General features: G+C 41.7%; 1 pseudogene; it reads right to left on the reverse strand.

Annotated features, from left to right (window-relative positions):
* Positions 1-10,967: 10,967 nt before the first annotated feature.
* Positions 10,968-11,915, reverse strand: LOC144309125 (retinol dehydrogenase 12 pseudogene; annotated as a pseudogene).
* Between the last annotated feature and the right edge of the window lie 748 nt (positions 11,916-12,663).

Below are 12,663 nucleotides of genomic sequence, written 5' to 3' on the forward strand. Positions count from 1 at the left end.
GGTGAGGGATGGAGGATCAAGGCAATGGTGGTGGTGGTGGGTGTGTCAGTGGTGGCCTGCCCAACTCCCCATGTAAACTCAGTGGGGGAGGGGAATCATTTCATTTTAAACTTTATTTTTTTCCCCATTTTTGATATGGGCTTTTAAAAAATGCACTTTTCTGGGACGCCTGGCTGGCGCAGTGGTTGAGCATCTGCCTTTGGCTCAGGGTGTAATCCCGGAGTCCCAGGATCTAGTCCCACATTGGGGTCCTGGCAGGAAGCCTACTTCTCCCTCTGCCTATGTCTCTGCCTCTCTCTGTGTGTCTCTTGTGAATAACTTTTTTTTTTTTAAAAATGCACCTTTTCTAGAAACCCAATAACCAGGAACAAGTCTTACCCCTTAATAGTAATATTTACAATAGTATTAAAAAGAGTGTCCATGTAATTACAGTTTTCTGTGTACCTCAGGGGCTTCAGAAGTTACTTTCTCCAGGAATTCTCTCCTCCTCCCCACCATGAGTGCCTCCAATGAGTCCCCAATTCCCCTGTGCTTTCAATCCACAGCCCTGAAGTTGTTCTTGCTAAGTTGTTCTTCCCAGAATGACAGAGCTCTCTTAGGATAGGGACAGGGCAATGACCCTTGTTGCTGGCACAAAGGCCTTTATGCACATCATCCCATGTAATTTTCAGAACCTCACCTTGAATTAAGTACTGTTATCCCCATTGTGCAGATGTTGAGACTGAGGCTCAGAGGGTTAAGCAACCTGATTAAGGTCACATAATCAGTGGGTGGCAGAGCTAGAATTCACTCCCAAGTTGAATTGAGTCCAAAGTTTGTGTTTTTTTAATATATTCTTTTTTAAAGGATTTTATTTATTTATTCATGAGAGACACAGAGAGAGAGGCAGAGACATAGGCAGAGGCAGAAGCAGGCTCCCTGGGGAGCCTGATGCGGGTGGGACTCGATCCCAGGACCCCGGGATCATGACCTGAGCTGAAGGCAGACACTCAGCTGCTAAGCCACCCAGGCACCCCAAAGTCTGTTTTAATTACTCTTTTTTTTTTTGCTTCAAATATCTGTTGGTTGCCGAATGAATAAATGCATCTTAAAACTCCAAAGGACCTTCAACATAATCTCCATAATCTTTTAAAATCACCGAAATTTCCTTTGGCTGTTGTAAGAAATTATCAAAAATTTTGTGCCATAAAACAACAGAAATTAATTTTATCATATTTCTGGAGGCTAGAAATCTAAAATTATTTTCTTTGGACTGAATTCAGGGTGTCAGCAGGGCTGTACTTCTTTCAGCTGCTCTAGGAGAGAATCTGCTGCTTGCTATTGCAGCTTCTGGTGGCTGTCAGCATTCTTTGGCTGTGGCTGCATCATTCTAATCTCTGCCTCCATGGTCACGTCACATCCCCCCTTCTGTTGGTGTCAAATTTCCCTCTGCTTCCCTCTGTTAAGGACACCTGTGATACATTTAGGATCCACCCAAATAATCCAGGATAATCTCCCTATATCAATATCTTTAACTTAATCACACCGGCAGTCTTTTTTTGTTATTGTTGTAAGATAACACACATAAATTCCAGGAAATAGAATATCTTTGGGAGGGGTGGAATTATTCACTCTCCTGTAATCTGCCCTCTGGTCCCCTAAGATTCATGTCTACTCCACATGTACTATATCACCATATGCCCAAATTTCTCAATATATTGCAATATGAACTCAAGGCCAAAATCTCATTTAATATATATTTTTAAAGATTTTATTTATTTGAGAGAGAGAGAGAGAAAGAGCAGAGGAAAGACAGAGGGACAAGCCGACTCTCTACTGAGTAGGGAGCCTCATATGGGTCTCAATTCCAGCACCCTGAGATCATGGCCTGAACTGAAGGCAGATGTTTCACTGACTGAGCCACTCAGGTGCCCCTCTCATTTAATATTATCAGCTCAAAAAATGCCAAATCTCATCACCTAAAATAGGTAAGGATTAAACTCTGGATACGATCCATTCTGGGTCAAAATTCTTCTTTGGACTTGTACACTAGAAATCAAATTATATAAAAAAAGAAATCAAGTTATCACTCTTAGAGGGAAAGATGGCTGAGTAGAAATATCCTGAATTTACCTCCTCCCGGAGACATACCTGTGACTACATTTGCAGCAGGTCTTTCAGAAAATGACTTGGAGACTAGCAGAAAATTATTCCACAGCCAAAGATATGAAGAAAAAGTCACATCAAGAAGGGTAGGAAAGGCAGGATGCATCCTGGTTGGGAACCAAAGTCCTGGTGTAACAACTCATAAGTGGAAGAAATATCACGGGCATTAAGGTCCTCTGTGAGGAGCAAGGGATTCAAGCCCCACATTAAGTACCCCTAGCCCTGAGGATCTGCACTAGGAAAATGAGCCTCCATAAAATTTGGCTTTGAAAATCAGTGAGGCTTAACTCTGGGAGGGCTGGTGGGCTATAGGAAACCAAGGCTCCATTCTTTTTTTTAAGAATTTATTTATTTATTCATGAGAGACACACAGAGAGAGAGCCAGAGACACAGGCAGAGGGAGAAGCAGGCTCCATGCAGGAAGCCCGATGTAGTACTCTATCCAGGGACTCTAGGGTCACGCCCTGGACCAAAGACAGGCACTCAATGGCTGAGCCACCCAGGCGTCCAGCCAAGGCTCCATTCTTATAAGGCTCACACAATCTTTTTTTTTAATATTTTATTTATTTATGAGAGAGAGGCAGAGAGAGAAGCAGGTTCCATGCAGGGAGCCCGACATGGGACTGGATCCTGGGTCTCCAGGATCACACCCTGGGCTGAAGGTAAACCACTAAGCCACCGGGGCTTCCCCAGGCTCACACAATCTTACTTGCTTTGACACCTAGCAGAGAGGCAGCAGTTTGCAAAGTACCTGGGCCACACGTGGAGATTGATCGACTAAAAGGGCATGCGCTGGAGGCTAGAGATCTGTAGGAAATTTTTCCTGAAACGGAAGGGCTTGCATTTTTCTTGCCTTCTTTCAGCCTCCAGCTGGGCAAATGCTGGCAAGTACTAGTTCTGACATTCACCATCTACTTTGCTAGCACCACTTGCCCTACCTGACTTCCCTGCAGCCCCATTCTGCACAACATGCCCATCTCAGCAGTCACTCCTCCAAAGCAGCTTCTGCTCTACCACACCCTGTGGACAGCCTCAGTTGGGACTGTTACCCCTCCAAAGTGACTCCTGTGACAGGGAGAGGCAGCCACATCCACCAGCATGCCTACAAGAGTTATAGGTAGGTCTCACAGCCGGCAACACCAGGGGATAACTCCACGCACCAGCACATTCACAACAGCTTCAGCTGGGGCTCTCAGGCAGTCATGCTGGGGGCCAGCACTACCCACCAGCAGTTGCAGCCTGGTCACCATAGGAGAGCACATGCAGCCCACATAGGGGCCGCTCCTGGAGTGCCTGGTTCTCCAGAGAGGATTGGGACCAGAGAGGATTGTGCTTCTGGGCCCCATAAGGTGCCTTCTACTAAGGGCACTTAAAGACCAGGAGATGTAGCTGACCTACTTAATGCATAGAAACAAACACAGTCAGACAAAATTGAGGAGGCAGAGAAATATGTCCCAAATGAAAGAATAAGTCAAAATCTCCGGAAAAGAATGAAATGAAATGGACATAAGCAGTTTACATGAAAAGGGTTCAAAGTAATCATCATAAAGATGCTCAGAGAACTTGAGAAAAGAGTTAATGAACTCATTGAGAATGTCAACTAAGAGGTAATATAAAAAACAACAGATCAAAGCTGAAGGATATAATAACTGAAATGAAAAACATTAATGGAGATTAACAAAAGATTGGAGGATGCATAAGAACAAATCAGTGATAGGTAGTGAAAATCATCCAAACTAACATCAAAAAGAACAAAGAATTTTATTTATTTATTTTTTTAAAGAAGACTTTATTTATTTATTCATGAAAGAGACAGAGAGAGGCAGAGACACAGGCAGAGGGAGAAGCAGGCTCCATGCAGGGAGCCCGACATGGGACTCGATCCTGGGTCTCCAGGATCACGCCCTGGGCCCAAGACAAATGCCAAACCGCTGAGCCACCCAGGGATTCCCAAGAACAAAGAATTTTAAAAATGAGGATAGGTTAATAGGAGAATATCAAGCATATTAACATTCATATTATAGGAGTTCCAGAAGAAGATGAGAGAGAGAGAAAGGGGCAGAAAACATATTTGAAGAAATGATAGCTGAAAACTTCCTTAGCCTGGGGAAGGACAGACATCCTGGCCCAGAAATCACAGAGATCCCCAAATAAATGAACCGAAAGAGGTCCACATTAAGACACATAATAATTAAAATGTCAAAAATTAAAGATAAAGAGAAAATCTTAAAAGCAGCAAGAGGAAAGCGATTAGCCACATACAAGGAAACACCCTTCAAGCTATCAGCTGATTGATTTTTAAGCAGAAACATTGCAGGCCAGAAGAAAGTGGCATGATATACTTAAGTGCTGAAGGACAGGGCGCCCAGGTGGCTCAGAGGTTGAGCATCTGCCTTGGGCTCAGGTCATGGTTCCAGGGTCCTGGGATTGAGTCCTGCATCAGGCTCCCCTGGAGGAGGAGACAAAAAAAACCTTCAACCAAAAATACTTCATCCAGCAAGATTATTACTCAGAATTTAAGGAGGGATAAAGATTTTTCCAGACAAATAAAAGTTAAAGAAGTTTACCACCACTAAATCAGGCTTACAAGAAATGTTAAAGGGAACAGGAGAAACTCCTAACTCTGAGAAACAAACAAGGGGTAGTGAAAGGGGAGGTGGGAGGGGGAATGGGGTGACTGGGTGACAGGCACTAATGGGGGCACTTGATGGGATGAGCACTGGGTGTTATACTATATGTTGGCAAATGAAACTCCAATAAAAAAATATACAAATAAATTAATTAATTAAAAAAAGAAAAGGTCATTACCAGATGTAAGAAAATTATGCGGGCATCCCCGGTGGCACAGCGGTTTGGTGCCGCCTGCAGCCCAGGGCATGATCCTGGAGACCCGGGATCAAGTCCCACGTCAGGCTACCTGCATGGAGCCTGCTTCTCCCTCTGCCTGTGTCTCTGCCTCTCTCTCTCTCTCTCTCTCTCTCTGTCGATCTGAATAAATAAATAAAATCTTTAAAAAAAAGAAAATTATGAAAGAAAAATATCATTGGTGAAAGCAAGCATATATTAAATGTAGTTGATCAATAACTTATAAAGCTAGTATGAAGATTAAAAGACAAAGATAGTAAAGTCAGATATATCTACAGTAAGTAGTTAAGGGAAGCGCAAAATAAAAAATGCAAATCATGACATCAAATACATGAAACATTCAGGAGGGGAGGGAGTTTGAACTTGGGGCACTTGGGTGGCTCAGTGGTTGAGCCTTCGGCTGGGGTTGTGATCCTGGGGTCCTGGGATTGAGTCCCCCATCAGGCTCCCAGCGGGGAGGGGAGCCTATTTCTCCCCCTGCCTATGTCTCTGCCTTTCTCTCCATGTGTCTCATGAATAAATAAATAAAATCATTAAAAAATGTGTTTAGGGACGCCTGGGTGGCTCAGCAGTTGAGCATCTGACTTTGGCTCAGGGCGTGATCCCGGATTCCCAGGATGGAGTCCCACAGCAGGCTCTTTGCGTGAAACCTGCTTCTCTTCCCTCTGCCTGTGTCTCTGCCTCTCTTCCTGTGTCTCTCATGAATAAATAAATAAAATCTTTAAAAAAATAAAAATAAATTTAAAAATGTGTTTGAACTTAAGCAGCCAACAAGTTAAATTTAAGACTGCTATACGGCAGCCCAGGTGGCTCAGCTGTTTAGCGCTGCCTTTGGCCCAGGGCGTGATCCTGGAGTCCCGGGATCGAGTCCCGTATCGGACTCCCCGCAGGGAGCCTGCTTCTCCCTCTGCCTGTGTCTCTGCCCCTCTCTTTCTGTGCCTGTCATGAATAAATAAATAAAATATTTAAAAAAGGAAGGGAAGAAAAGTTACAACCAACACCACAGAAATACAAAGGATTATAAGAGAACTATGAATATACCAACTAGTTGGACAACATACAAAAACAGATAATTTCCCAGAAATTTACAATCTTCCAAGGCTGAATCATAAAAAATAGAAAATCTGACTAGACTGATTACTAGCAAGGCGATTGAATCAGTAACAAAAACCTCCCAACAAACAAAAGTCCAGGACCAAATGGCTTCACTGGTGAATTTTACCAAACATTTTTTTTAAAGATTTTATTTATTTATTCATGAGAATACACAGAGGAGAGAGAGAGAGAGGCAGAGACATAGGCAAAGGGAGAAGCAGGCTCCATGCAGGGAGCCCAATGTAGGACTCGATCCTGGGACTCCAGGATCACACCTTGAGCCGAAGGCAGGCGCTCAACCGCTGAGCCACCCAGGCATCCCTCTACCAAACATTTAAAGAAGAGTTAATGCCTATCCTCAAACTATTCCAAGAACTCAAAGGGGAAAGACCACTTCCAAATTTATTCAAAAAGTTTTTTGATATTAAAACCAGATAAAGACACTACAAAAAAAGAAAACTACAGTCTAATATTCCTAATGAACACAGATGCAAAAATCCTCAACAAAACATTAGCAAACCTGGGGTACCTGAATGGCTCAGTTGGTTAAGTGTCTGCCTTTGGCTCAGGTCATGATCTCAGGGTCCTGGGATTGAGTCCTATATTAGGCTCCCTGTTCATCAGGGAGTCTGCTTCTCCCTCCACCCCTACCCCTTCTTGTGCTCTCTCTCTCACTCAAATAAATAAATAAAATCTTTAACGGAACAAAAAAAAATTAGCAAACCCAATTCAACAATACACAAAAAGGACCATTCAGTAATATCAAGTAGGATTTTTTCTGGAGTTGCAAGATTGTTCAATATTCACAAATTAATGTGATACACCACATTAACAAAATGAAGAATAAAAATTACACGACCATCCTAATAGATGCATAAAAAGCATCTGACAAAATTTGATATCCATTCACAATAAAATGCTCTCAACAAAGCGTGTATAGAGGGAAAATACCTAAATATAAGAAAGGCCATATATGACAAACTCACAATTAACATAATACTCAATAGTGAAAAACTGAAAGTCTTTGCTCTAAGATCAGGAACAAAACACGAACGCTCACCACTTCTATTCAGCATAGTACTGAAAGTCCTAGCCACAGGTAATTAGGCATGAAAAAGAAATAAAAGACATCCAAATTGGTGAGAAAGAAGTAGAAGTGGGATGCTGGGTGGCTCAGTGGTTGAGTGTCTGCCTTTGGCTCAAGGCATGATCCCAGAGTTCCAGAATCGAGTCCCACATTCGGCTCCTGTGTGGAACCTGCTTCTGTCTCTGCCTCTCTCTCTGTATCTCTCATGAATAAATAAATAAAATCTTAAAAAAAAGAAGTAGAAGTGTCACTAACTGCAGATGATATAATACTATATATTGGAAAACCCTAGAGATCTCACTGAAAAACTACTAAAACTAATAAATGAATTCAATAAAGTTGCATATAGAAAATTAAGGTATGAAAATCCACTGCATTTCTGTATACTAATAACAGACTGTCAGAAAGAGAAATTAAGAAAACAATTTCATTTACAAGTGCATCAAAAAGAATAAAACACCTAGGAATAAATTCAGCAATGGAGGTGGAAGACCTTTATTCTGAAAAACTATAAGACTTTGATGAAAGAAATTGAAGATGACACAAATAAATAAGGGGTTAATATCCAAGACATACAAAGAGAGCATAAAACTCAAAACCATAAAAATGAACAATCTGATTTAAAAAATGGGCAGAAGGCCTGAATAGGCCTTTTCCCAAAGAAGATACAGAGATGGCTAACAGACATATGAAAAGATGCTCAACATCACTAAACATTAGGAAAATGTCAATCAAAATTACAATAAATTATCACTTCACACCAGTCCAAATTGCTAGTATCAGAAAGACAAGAAACAGGAAGTGTTGGTGAGGATATGGAGAAATGGGAACCCTCATGTCCTGTTGGTGGGAATGTAAATTGGGGCAGCCACTATGGAAAACAGAATGGAGGTTCCTCAAAAAATTAAAATAGATATACTATACAATCTGACAATTCCACTTCTGTGTATTTATCAGAAGAAAATAAAAACACGAATTCAAAAATATATATGCAACCCTATGTTTACTGCATTATTTACAATAGCCAAGATATGGAAAACAACATAAGTGTCTATCTCTAGATAAATGGATAAAGGAGATGTGAGATATATCTACAGATCTATGTGTAGATTTATAGATATATATGTATGTATATACTTCTATATGACATAAAAAAGAATCAAATCTTGCCATTTGCAACAAAATGGGTGGACCTAGAGGGTGTTGGGCTAAGTAAAATAAGTCAGACAAAGACAAATACTGATTCATGATTTCACTTATATGTGGAATCTAAAAAACAAAACAAGTGAACAAACAAAACAAAACAAAGCCAGGGGCTCCTGGGTGGCTCAGTGGTTGAGCATCTGCCTTAAGCTCAGGTCGTAATCTGGGGGTCCTGGGATTGAGTCCTGCATCAGGGTCCCTGCAGGGAGCCAGCTTCTCTCCCTCTGCCTATGTCTCTGCCTGTCTCTATATCTCTCATTAATAAATAAAATCTTAAAAACAAACAAACAAACAAAGCCAGTCATAAATACAAAAAACAAACTTGTGGTTGCCAGAAGGGAGGGGTAGGAGATGGGAAAATTAGATAAAGGGGATTAAGAGGTAAAAATTTCCAGTTCTATCAGCCTTTTTATGTGTCTGCAGCACTTTAGGAGTCTGACAGCCTTCCTCCATTTTGTTCTGCCTCTGTCTCTTTCGGTACAATCTGGGAATCTTTCTTATGATATTCTCAAAAACCTTGTGGATCTCCCATATGGCACAGCAATTCATGCCACTAATCTAGGTGGTCCTCCACAGATCTTTCCCAGAGAATCCCATCTGTATTCCTGGCTATGGTTGAGATGGTTGAAGAGATTCACAGTCACAAACCTAATCTCTTTAGTACTAGCAAGCACAACCACACTCTTGACTTTCTCACCATAGCACACCTTCCTAAGAGTAAATCTCTTAATTTTAGTGTCTTTTGTAATCTTGATAGAATCAGAATTTTCCAAATCATCAAGTCCTGGATCTTTCTTGCTTAATAGTTCTTTCCTCAATTTATCTCTTTCTTCTGACATTTTACTAATGCAGCAAGAGTAAGTCAAGCCACACCTTCAACATTTTGCTTAGAATTCTTCTTATCTAAATATCTAAGTTAACTACTTACAATTTCTGCTCTCCACGTGACTGTGGGACATAATTCAGGTAAGTTTTGTCAGTGTGTAACAAGGATTGCCTTTCCTCCAGTTTCCAATAACACGTTCCTCATTTCTGTCTGAGTTCTCGTCAGCAACACCTTTAATATTTATATTTCTACCATCATTTTGCTTTAAAGAAATATGTATGTATTTTCTAAAGTGATGTACGTTTTATCTACCATGCTCTTCTAAGAGCATGAGCTACCATGAGGTTCTAAGAGCTCACCAGAATAATATTCAATGTTTGTATTTCTACCAACAATTTGTTTAATTCAATCTAGGATTTTTCTTTTCTTTTCTTTTTTAAAGTAGGCCCCGTGCAGTATGCCCAGTGCAGGGTCCAGCTTGGGGCTTGAACTCATGATCCTGAGTTCAAGACCCAAGCAGATATCAAGAGATGTTTAACAACTGAGCCACCCAGGTGCCCCAATCTAGGGTTTTTCTTTCATTCTTCTAGTCTCTATCCATTCTCCAATTTTAAATTCACTTGCACATTTTTAGGTATTTGTTATGGCAGCATTCCACTTCTAGATACCAAAATCTGCGTTAGTTTCCTGTGGGTGCTGTAACAATTTACTGCAAACTTGATGGCACAAAACAACAAAAACTTATTATCTCATGGTTCTGTAGGCCATATTGTCTGAATTCAGTATCACCGGTCAATACCAAGTTGTCAGAAGGGCTGTCTCCCTCCAAAGGCTCTAGGGAGAATCATGCCTTACCTCTTCCAACTTCTGTTGCTGTCATTATTCTTTGGCTTCTGGTAGCATTGCTCTAATCTTCAAGGTTAACAATCTCATATCTCTCTGTGTTTCATCTTCACATTGCCTTCTCTTCTGTATCTCTTCAAGTCTCCTTCTGCTTCTTTCCTTTTTTTCTCAATGCACAGTCTTTATTTTCTCTAAAAATTGAGGTAAAGGGAACTGTTTTGAAAAGGAAATCATCTGCATGCTTGAAAATGGATAGGTCTTAACTTATATAATGTTATATGTCAATTATTCCCAATAAATCTGGGAAATTTTTTTTAATACAAAAAAACTGGAAAAAGAAAATGGGAAGGTCCAGCTTCATGCAATAGCTCCACTATGCTCAGAGGAAGAAATCAAAGTTGGCCAAGGTTAACCAAAAATTTCCTGAGTATTTCCTGAATGACTAGTATTTCCTGAGTGACTAGTATTTCAAAGATGAAAGTGATCAGTCAAAAGTTTGTCTTATAGTCCTTGGAAATATGTAATGCTGATGCTCCTATCACCTCAGCTGAGCATGCTGGATAGCATTTCTGCTATTGATGACAAAATTGCTCCAGTTTTCTAGGCCCTTCTGCTTTCCTCAACCAGCCTGGGATCTGCCCAGTCCCCCTGCCCCAAGAGAGCAGCCAGTTCTTGTAAGTCTTGGAGAAGAACGCTCTGTAGGTGTGATTGTCTTGTACCATGAACCAGCTTCACAAGAAAGTCAGGTATGCAAAGACTTCTAGAAGGGTCAGGAGAATCAGAACAGGGAGAATTTTTAACAGTAGCTACCTGGAAGGACAATCTTTCGGGTGGGCCTTCTCCTTTGTTCCCTTTCATTATGTCTGGATTGGTATTAATAAAGCTGAGACTCTTCCATCAGCTCTACTCCCAGTGTATTTTTAGAAGCTCACAGCGACATTCCACAGGTGCTCAATGGTTTTGCTATTTCAGACCCCTAGGGGCACCCAGGTCATCTTGCAGTCACCAAAGTACTTGCCACACAGGGGCACCAGGCTCTCAGCTAAGGCACAGTACAGCCTGGTCTATGCTCCCTACCATGTTGACTTGATAAAGGGGAGAAGAGCCTCCAGAACAGACACAGCAGGAAGGAGTGCCAGACTAGTCAGGGGTAGATGATGCCTGAGTGCACTGCATAAGTGGTGACCCCTATGTCTTGGAGTCTCTTGGCCAATTCCCAATTAAAAACACATTGGCCACTTGGTTGTGGCAATGAGCAAAATCCCCAGCTGTAGTGTTTCTCACCCTGGAGGTTGTGGAAGTGAATCTTGCCAGTGTGGTGGCTTACTGATGACAGGCTCATCACCTGTGAGGGCACAGACTTTTTTGGTGGCTCCAAGAGCAAATGGGTACAAAGAAAGTGGACTAGGTGGTTGACTCGCAGGTGAGTCTCAAAGTCACCAGCTGTTTTGGAATATGGATACATCACCATTCCTGCATTGTTGATCAGAATATGGAGCTGCTTTTTCTCTGCCAGAAAGCCTTTAGCAAAAGCTCAGATGGATTTGGTATTAGATGGGTCCAGTTTCTGAATTAGCATCTGAGAGTTCTTTGTATTGGCCTGGAATTCACTGGCCAGCAGATTATGCCTTCAGTATATCTCAGTAGGCAATGCATACTTGGGCTTCTCTGCTACCAAGCTCTGGCCGTCTCCTTGCTGATGCCTATGTTGGCTCTGGTAATTACCACTATCTTCCTGGGAAGCTGCATGTTTGTTCTCCAAACCCCAGCAGCAAAGAACAGCTTAATGGATATAACTATTATATATAGGAAAGAAAGGAAGGAGGTGAGCTGTCCCAAGGTAACCAGCATCTTTCAATACTTTTAGTTGTTGCTGCTTTAGCAAAATCAGCTTTTACTTCAACTCTGGCTCGGTCTCCTGGTCTGGCTCCAACTCTTGGCTGCTTCTCTCTCCTCTTCCTTTAGCTTCTTCAGCAACTAGGTTCTCACTAACAGCTTGACCTGCCTCTTACAAGGATACATGTGGTTGCATTTAGGGCCCACCCGGATAATCCAGGATAATCTCCCTATCCCAACAGCCTTAATTTAATCATATTTGCAAAGAACCATTTTCCAAATAAGGTAACATTTACAGGTTCCAGGGATTAGGACCTACTATCTTTAGGGGCTATTATTCAGCCTACTACCAGGAGTAAGTCAGACACTCTGCTCTGAAGTTCTAGGATCACTGGGTTTTGAAAGGAGTGACTGGAGCTTTCTGAGGCCACATAGGCAGGAGTCAGTGCAGCCTGATGGGAGGGATATGGACTCTGTGGTCAAATAGACCTGAATTCACTTCCCAGTCCCAACATCTGAGGACCTTGGACAAATCACTCAACCTTTCTAACTCCCCATTTCTCCCTCTGTGAAATGACATAATAACTACTTCTCTCTCACAGGGCTGTTATCACTTGCACTTAGCATAGGGCTAGGCACATCGTGGTGATCAACAAACATTAGCTGTTATTATTAAATCAGGAACATGGTGACAATAATAGCATGCACTTATTCTGTGTTTACTTTCTTCTGGGTTCACAAGGGATCTTAACATACACTCCCA

This window comes from Canis aureus, chromosome X (genome assembly GCF_053574225.1).
Source record: "Canis aureus isolate CA01 chromosome X, VMU_Caureus_v.1.0, whole genome shotgun sequence".
Taxonomy (NCBI): Eukaryota; Metazoa; Chordata; class Mammalia; order Carnivora; family Canidae; genus Canis; species Canis aureus.